We start from the raw sequence: 9,938 nt of genomic DNA, 5'->3' as shown, positions 1-9,938 counted from the left end.
GTTCTCAGAGTTCTTCTCAGTGGTAGGGTGAGCCTGTTACTGAGGGGAACAACGCTGTGTTTCTGACTTTCTGATTCTGCGGGTCGCTCATTATTGGGTGATCCGGGAGATTTTACGAGTTTTTGGAGAGGTATCCCCACACTTAAAGAAAAACCGGTCTGGGTAGTGGCTCTTGCCTTTAATGCATAGCATCATACATCTCCGCAAGGGGATGTGCTTTGTATTAGGGCAAAATACTAAGGAAAGTGATCGGATCTTACTCCACCTTTACCACGAGTCGCCTCAGACTTGAACTATGTTCAGGCGCAAACTTGACTTACTTATCTGTTTGCTTAGTTGGGAAAAAGGATTAAACCCTAGCTTATAAAATTGCTTGGTATGTTTAACATAGTATATACCCAAGGTAAAAAACTTTCTATAAGGACATGTTTTATTTGGTAAGGAATACCTCTCTATTTTCGAGTATACCAGTTCCTATGAGGAATTTACACGTGATTGGCTTCTAGGATTATGGGAACTATTGTTAATCACATTAAGCGTAAAATGGATTTACGAATAATTAAGAGGTTAAATAAATAAATAAAAAACGTATCAAGAATCAGGATGAAAAACCAAAGTGATGTACTTAAAAAGTCTTGGGGGGTAAATCACTTCCCTCTCACCCTTCAAAGTTGTTACTTTCTGCACAGACGAGCTTCTGTCAGAGTTGATGTTAGTGCTAGAGAAGACCCACCTATGATCGCTTCTATAGGTAATCAATCCTCCAGAATTAATGTTAAATTACATTTTAACAATTAATTCTTCATCACTCGTAAAACCTGTTCAAGTTTATTGTGGAAACGCCTGCATAACAAATGCTGAAGTAGATTATTTTCCAGATGCAACTATGAATCAAACAACTTCGTTAAACAAAATTTAAAATCACTGCTTAATCACACAAAGCTAAACAAAGCCTTTCATAAATCTTTGAAGTTTTCTTCGATAAAAAGAAATATTAGTAGACAGTTAACGACTTGTCTTGTTTGAATGAATAAAGTTGGTTTTACTGCAACGTAGATATTTTCCTAAGTCGAGGACTTGACATCAAAAATAGTCACGGGGGAGAATAAAACACTGAAGTTATCGAAACTGGCAATTGCAGTTCTTCCTCTTTGAAGCTATCTACACGGCTCATATTTCTTCCCATCATTATGTAGACTGCATTCTCTGAACGTAACGCGTTTTCTTAATGGTTCCCTGGTTCTTCAAAGCACTTGAAACATATCTTTGATGTCAGCAAGGCTTCGTTTTCTTTCACCGCAATCAACTCAGGCAGTTCTTTAATATCAGCATCGGTTGAAGTCAAACAAACACCGTAAATAAATATTTCTGTGCTGGGCTTGCTTTGTACACAATGGCGCAATCTCTTTAAAGAGCACGCTCGCTAGAAGAATTTTACTGAAATTTAATATAAGGAATATTTAAACGAATTAAAATTGGATTTCAATCGAAACATTAAGTACATCATGGTTAATAAAATACTACGAAATTGTCTTTTATGTATTATATTATACTTTCTATAATGTTTCATCATTTATAGCAGTGATGAGACCATAAAAGTGTGTGTGTGTGACATCACGTCACTGATGGGAATCGAACTCAGATCTTTTGCGACCAAAGAGCTTCGTCTAAACTGACAGAGCTACGGAGGCTCCAGCCATTTTTAATTAATGAAAATAAATATTGTTTATTTTTATTGAGCTAATAAAAACCCTGCTATTAATAGTATGAGACCAAGATTATATCCATGAATATGTCATTGATTGTATTAATTCTGATATATTCAAGACTTCTGTTTATCTTAAACATGTCATCTTGTTAACAATCAACATTTTACACTTAATACTCCATATACTAATATATATATCAGCAAATATATGAACTAGATACTGTAAGATTGTGAATAGAATGAAAATTAACACATTTCTTGGCCTCCTCGACAAACCTTGCGGTCTTCTGGACTGCATTCAGCACGTGTCCTCAGGATACCGGTCGCTTGCAGAATGTATTAGCGAAAGTGCGCTAGCATGTGGTCTACTCAGTACATGTACAATTTATTAGTCGGATGTAAACCCAGCCCATTAATTCTGTTCCCAGTTTCAACATCTCACGGGAATGCTAACAGAAAGAATCCACTCTTAAACGAAATCAATCATGGCTTTTTTAGTTATCAGAAATAATACAGCAACGCACGACCGAACAAAAACATTAAAATAGAAATATTAAGCCTAACGGCTAAGCAATAACAAATCTATTTACGTGGACATGAAAAATTAGCATTTTTTTCCCCTAGGGCTAAAGTAACATTTGAACTAAAACATTTCATCTGATAATTTATTTCTGAACGTTTACATCGCGAATATGTTCAGCTGCAGTACATAAAACATTGCATTTATGGAATGATCCCATATAATCAAAACATGATCTAAAAGACAATAATTAAAAAGGCGAGTTTTAGAATATGGCGAAATTACAACAAATCTAGATTTTTTTTTTTTTGCATATGTAGATATCAATTTCTGATGTGTACTCTCTCAGGGTGTACTGGATACTATGATGATTAATTTGAAATTATTACTAACTTCCTATCAACACTCCTCCTCCCTCTCAACTTAGTCTGTTATCCTCCATGACTTCAATTCTTCTTGTAAGGTACTTCTAATTGCATCAATCCATGGATCCTAATCTTCCTCTGAGAGATTTTCTTGGCATCAAATATCTGTTTTTGCTGTTTTCTTCTTCCATTTTGTTCAGGTGACCACACTACCCTAGATTAGCTGTGGTTATTCATTCCATTCCTGATGCTAACAATGTCAAGCTACCTCCTAATATCTTCATTTTTAATATGATTCTCTCACTGATGCCATCTTTTTACTCTTCTAATCTTCCTCGGAACTCTCATATTTGTGGTCTCTAGTCTTTGATCAAGTGCTTTATCTTTAACTCAACTCTCAGATCCATAACTTAAAACTGGTTTGAACACTGTCTTCTAAATGCTGATATTTTAGGGTTTTGGCTAATTTTTCCCTTATTCTATAAACTTTTATTCAACCCCCCCCACATACACATTCACACCATATCCGTTTTGTTCATTCTGTTATCTATTTTTTAAATTTGGCTATCTTCACTAAAAATGGACCTAAATATCATAGGTTATCAACCACATTACCAAGGGAGATATAATCCAGAATGCAGTTGGCGTTTTCATTGCATAATTTTTGTCTTTTCGATGGTGATTTTCGTACTAAATTTGTTATTCAGCAGTTATTCAATGGGGTTAAACAGTCAGAGAGTTGTATTCGATTTATTTGAGACATTATCTACATAAACAGCTGAGCCGAATATCTCTGATTTTAATATCAGGTTAAATACCACTTGCCCTCAAAATATGACCTCTATAAATGATGAATGACAATGGAGAATATGTGCATCTTGTCGTACACCAGATTTTACATCACACTTCTGTATCTTCAAGTCTAACTGCCAACTTACAACCTAAACACCGACTACGTATTGCTCTGTATAACATCCTACTATATAACTGCGTGTTTCGAATAGCTTTTCTCTTGGCACCTTATCCTATGCTTTTTCCAGATCCACGAAACTCAAATACAGACCCTTGTTATATTCAACGATTTCTCAATTACTTGTTTTGAAACTAAAATATGATTCGGACAACTCCAGTTTGGCCTGAAGTTTTTATAACACATTCATCATCTCCGTTCTTTTGACAGTGCTTTTCTGATATTTATTTCTCTGCATTTTTCCAGGGCATTTCATCATCTTTCTGATATTTAGCTTCTATGTTCTTACCAAAGTCTTTTCATGACCTTTTTTTAGCTGCTTTCACCATAGCTTTCTTACATTTTCTATATATTCTCTGAAGGGCATCCTATGACTTGACGGTGTTATTTGGTATGGTTGCTTCTTTCTAGGATTGCCTCTTTAACTTCTTCAGTCCACCGTGAAGTTCTGATACTTCTTTTCTTACACTACCTCCGCCATATGCGTGTATGACTGAATCGATCTGCTTAGTTCAGATTTTGATACTCAGTTCCTGTTTTCAAACTATTTTCTTTTTTCTCGACAATATTTGTGTATTTCAGTTTATAGTTTACATATAAAAGGTTCTCACTTTAGATTCCTTTAAAAATTGTTCTCATTTATTTTTCTTTTCAATATGATATTCAATTTTATCTCTCAAACCTAAATGGTGACCGTTTCTTATTAAAATTCTCCTACATATTCTTAAATCCTAAATCAACATGAAGACATCACTATAATCAGAAATAATAATAATTATTATTTCTAGTGTGTTTCGTCATGTGAATTTTGCACATTTTTATGTTCTTCTCTTTTCTCCAAATTTTCTCAGAACATTTCTACATGTATGATATTCATTTCCTACCGTGCTCTTTAGATCTCCAACATGACCCATCTTTTCGTTTTTCTTTGTGGCATTTGATCTATCTAATGTTTCGTAAAATTCCCGAAATCCTTCATTAGCAGAATCTTCTACGGGAATCTTAACGCCCGTTTTCCATTTTGAATTCTTTCCTACATCATTCTACTTGAAACCGTCTGTCATTCATAAAAGGTATCTTCATATTCGTGTTCTGTATTGTAAACCACTTCTTCCTTTTACTTGTCACTGTTTGAATGAATATAGCAACCTATAACTAAATGATCTGAATGATTTTAAACACTTAATTTCCTTCCATTCAAACCAGAGTAAATGCTTGTATATACAAACTGCGAATATAATCCTCCCTCCCCCCCGAAAGCAATACGTATAGGGAACAAAATGAATCAAATAGATGCTTACGGTTCAATTTCCAAATCGATTCTAGGCTCAATTAATCACTATACAAGAGTGCTATTATAAAATGCAGGTTTTCAAAAATTGCCATTTCTATAATTGTTTAGTTATGCACTGCAGATAATTTATTTACAGTTATCTTGACAAAAAAGTATGTATCGAATTGTTTTGCTTATTTGGGTTTAACCACGTTTCAGATGGCGTGATGAGTTTTAGAATCGATTCAAAATAATGTTAAATTCAAAAATTATCTTCGGAGTTTTTATATGTACGTAAAAACAAGCCATTGCTAACAGGTGAGTAAGCATTTCATAAAACACAACTAATGAAGTATGCAATTGGAAAATGTTCCTCCACTACTTCATCTAATTTTTGAAAACAATTTCTTGAAAAAAAAGTATTGATTCGAGAAAAGTACACTTTCAGTTATTACTCAGTCAACACGGAATGGCAATTGCCTCTTGAAATACTCATATGACTACTATTAAAGTTGATGTTCAAGATCAGAAAAACGCTCAGTAAAAATATAAACAATATCGCAGAGAATATTATGAAACTGTAAGCAATATTAATGCATCGAAAATTGTCTTATTTTATCTACAAACGTGAGCTAAAATGAACGGCAATTTCAAAATCATTCTAAACGTTACTAATATAAATTTGAAGTAACAGTAAGGGTTCGAAAAATATAAGCGTTTTGCAGATTCTAAACTGGAAACTATATTTGTTTCATTCGAATCCCTTGCTGAAATGGCTGCAAGGGTCGCATAATAATACTTATGATACGATATTTTCAGATCATTGCACTCAGAGTTTGGAATGTTTTTTAAAAAAAAGGTTTTTAAACTTTTAAAGCATGTTAGGTAAGATGAAGTAGTTATAATCAGAAAATTCTCAATTATGGAAATTGTTTAGTTTTATGATGTGTTATCGTTCTAGACATATCTTACACTTCTTGTCGCATATTTTCCTGACCTTCTGCTTCCACTTTGATAGTGTGATATCTTTGAAGATTGACTTATGGTACCAATCAAAATGATCAGAAATTATTTTTGAAACTCAGTGTTCCCTTTTGTGCGAAGTATTTTTAAGAGGGAGACATGCAAACAATTTGACTTCAATAAGATCTAGGTAATATTTTATAGATAAAAAAATTTTTCTTGAAAAATCAAATGTATCTCAATAACGCTTTTTATTTCATTTTTAATATTGTTCTCTTCAAAATAGTTTTCATGTTTCATTAATTATTGTCAAAATATCCTTTGTTATCAAATAGTCTCCCCACTCAATTCTAAACAGTCGCAATTGTTTATTGTAAGTCATATTAATACTCGGTCAGAGTAGTAGGTTGATGACCATTGAGGGCATAGGGATGGCGTCAGAAAGGATATCCATTTGAGTAGTAAAATGCGTTCCAGTCATTCTTAGAGCTCCAAAGAAATTTCAGGAAAAATTTTAGTACTGTACTAAAGCTAAAAGTATTAAACCTCCCAATTCATTAGCTACTCTTAGTAAGCAAACAATAAAAATTTTAAATAAGAAGGAAATATTCCTACATATTAAACAGTTAATATAAATTTATAGTTTTTCTGGTTCAAGAGTAGCCTGCGTTTCTGGGCAGAAAAAAGTTGCTTGTCTTGTTTTAAGTAGGATAAAGGGTAGAAGAGTACGTGACGGATACTGGAGAGTATAAATTTAAAACCAAACCATGGAAAGAAAATTCCAAAGTCCTGCAACCTACATACAACCATGATTTGCAGGACTTTGGAAGATCATAGCGATGATAGATCAAGAATTCTTTTCTTGATCTATCTTGATGATAGAAAGAAAACTTAACAGCATTGTGAAAATATATGCACTTATATATTTTTAATTCTTATTATATGAAATATGGAGATCAGCAAAGATAGAAAGATCCCAAGTCACAAAGCATTAAAAACGTACTTGAATATACATCTTACCTTCAACATTCTAGCATTTTATTGCATCACTCTTTAGTTTTGTTTTAAACTCTAATTCCTTTTGAAAAAATCCACAAAGATGTCTTGCGATCTCAAATTAGCTTTCATCGAATTTCGCAAAGTCAACAGGAAAAAAGAGAATGGACGTGACTGAAAATTATGAAAGAACAGGCCCGGTTGGTGGCGTGTGCGAAGTGTGCAATATACACAGGCGCCGCAGAAGAAAAGGCGCCTAAAAGATGTCAAAAAATGTGAGATAAAAGTTTAAACGAACAACGAATGGTACATATAATTATGAATGTACGTCGTCTTCCGTTCGGGCCCCTTCAGATCTTCCCGGAAACGAACAAATAAATTCTGAAATTGTATCCTGGACCAGATTATATCACTGTAATTTTTGATTAAAATTTACCTAAAATAGTTCTTCTTTATTTTTTGATGTATTATAAATCAACTTATCATTAATGGTTGAGTTCCTACTACTTATTACTACGGCTTACTACTGATAACTCATTCTTCTCGATATTCGAGCCTGTTATATTAGCGGGCTGTTAGGGCGGCGTCAGCGACACAAAATAATCGGAAACCATGAAGAACTCTTTACAAATTCACTGATTGCATTGAGAATACTATTGGCTTTGTCCGTTGCTAAGGGAGAGAGAACATTTTCTAAATTACAATTAACCAAGAACTACCTTCGATCAAGCATGAGTCAAGAAAAACTAAATGGTTTGGCACTAATTTCAATAGAAAATAATATTGCTCAGTCTATCAACATTGATGTACTGCGACAGGATTTTCTAAAATGAAAGCCAGACGAGTCCCTTTTAGCAAATTTAATGTAAAGAATATTTGAATAAATCTCTTAACATTATATTACTATTTTATATTATTTTGAAAATTTATATAACTTAAAAAATTGTATAAGCAGGATTAATCCGTAGGTAACATTATACTGTAAAGCGGTTTTCATTTGTTTTTCATTTCCTGTTCGTTTTATTCACACTTTATTCAAATAAAAACTTTTTTGGAAAGGTGCCGAACATTAATCGCACACACAAGAAAAATACTATGCGCTGGTCCTGTGAAAGAATATAAGGAATTATGGCTCGTAATAAATCTACAATAAATCATTCTATAGAAACTTCTATATTAATAGCAGAAAAATGAGAAACCGGCTCAAAATATAAATAAATAATATACAAATAAATCCACCGGCTTTTATTCTCCAGGGGAGCAGGCGAGCAAGGCCATATATCCTCCTAATTTTTAAAGAGTGATGGGCTCCAACCTTAATTAATCACAGATAGCTGGCCCAAGACTATCAATAATTTTAACACGCATCCGGGGGGAGAGGATGGCAGACAACTGTTGCCACCTCGTAGTCCCTAACCGTGACATTATATACTATTGTCTGAAACACTGTAATTCTATGATCGATTTTTTTCAGAATTTGATCTTGCAAAATTTAAATAGAAAAAAAAGAAAAATGTGATAATCAAATTATTTCCAAAAATGAATTTGTCTTTCAAAAGTAAAAAATTAGATTGAATTTACAATTTGACCTTAAAATATATTACAATAGTAAATATATAATATAAAGTAAAAGATAATCGTACCTACGAAAGGTTGTAAATCTTTGGCACTTTGATACTGTACATGGGTGAAGAATAATACGAAAACTCAACTCTGCTATAGAAACCAAAAATTGATCTTTTTGAAGGCACTTGGGGTCTCCATTGAGCAGGAATACAGACCTGAAGGATGATGGTGTCATGCTATGTGATAAAAGTCATCTTCTGCCTAAAGATATTCATAAACATCCCTGTCACAGTGGGATTTGAATCTACATGTTATATGTTACACAACGGAAATAGTTGACCAAAGAAGCTGGAAAAGTATAATACTATACAGTACTAGTCTTATTATATTAATATCATATTACTGCAATATCTTTAAATGTCCAATTTAATTTCTTCCAATTTTTACTTTTCATATCACATCTACTAACTTAACTTTTAAATCCATTTCCTCATCACATTTTATCATTTTGTTTTTCATCTGGCATTTTTACGACGATTGTTAGTGTTGTTACTTTTCCTAACCAAAAAGAAATGGTAAAGATCGCTATTTGTGCCTGAAATGATGCAACACTAGGAGCAGAAAATTACTTGGATTCATCAGGCATCTCTGATCGAGGAACAAGCAGGTTTTAGGAAAGGTAAGGGCACCAGAGATCAGATCCTTTGCCTTAGGCAGATCATAGAAAAGTATAAAGAATTCAGACTCTCTCTGGTAATGTGTTTCTTAGACTACTCTAAAGCTTTTGACTGTGTTCAGCATGTGAAACTGCGGGAAGTAATGAAAAGAATGGGTTTTCCTGAACACACTATCAAGTTGATAACCACTTTGTACAGGGAACAAGAAGCCACGGTAAGAACAGGTGGTGGATTTACTGATTGGCTTCAGGCGAAAATGGGTTAGGCAAGGATATTTACTTTCTCTCACTTGTTTAGTATTGTGTGCAGTGCGAAGGACATCATGCATGAAACATTAAATAAGTTCAAGACAGGAATTAGGATAGGAGATAGATTGATCAGTAATCTAAGGTATTCATGATGATGATACAGTGCTCCTTCACAATGACAAGGAACGACTAGGACAAATTCTTGACTAAACGTAACAAGATCGATAATAACAGATGACTTCAACTCAATCCTAGCAAGACAAAGATTATAGTTCTCAAAGGGAAGCTCTTCAGAAACAAGTGTACCTTAATGGAGAAAGAATTGAAGAAGTCAGCAAGTTCGAGTATACCTTGGATCCATTATTAATGTGAAGAATTGCTGTTCAAAAGATGTCAGATTAAGTTTAGGAATGGCTAAAACAACAGTCAGAGACTTGTCTAAAATCTGGAAGGATGGATCCATCTCCACGCGAACAAAGTTGGGGATTTTGGATGCAGTTGTTTTTCCAACAGAGACTTATTAATGTGAGACTTGGAAGTTAAAGAAGTCAGATAATAAAAGGATATCTGCTTTTTGAAATGTGGTGCTACAGAAGTTTGAGGATATCATATACGGAAAGGTGTATGATATCCTCAAACTTTTGTAGCACCA

The sequence above is a fragment of the Typopeltis vanoorti genome, chromosome 24 (assembly GCF_054136105.1).
Source record: "Typopeltis vanoorti isolate ZY-2024b chromosome 24, IOZ_Tvanoo_1.0, whole genome shotgun sequence".
Taxonomy (NCBI): Eukaryota; Metazoa; Arthropoda; class Arachnida; order Uropygi; family Thelyphonidae; genus Typopeltis; species Typopeltis vanoorti.
This window is presented reverse-complemented; position numbering follows the sequence as displayed.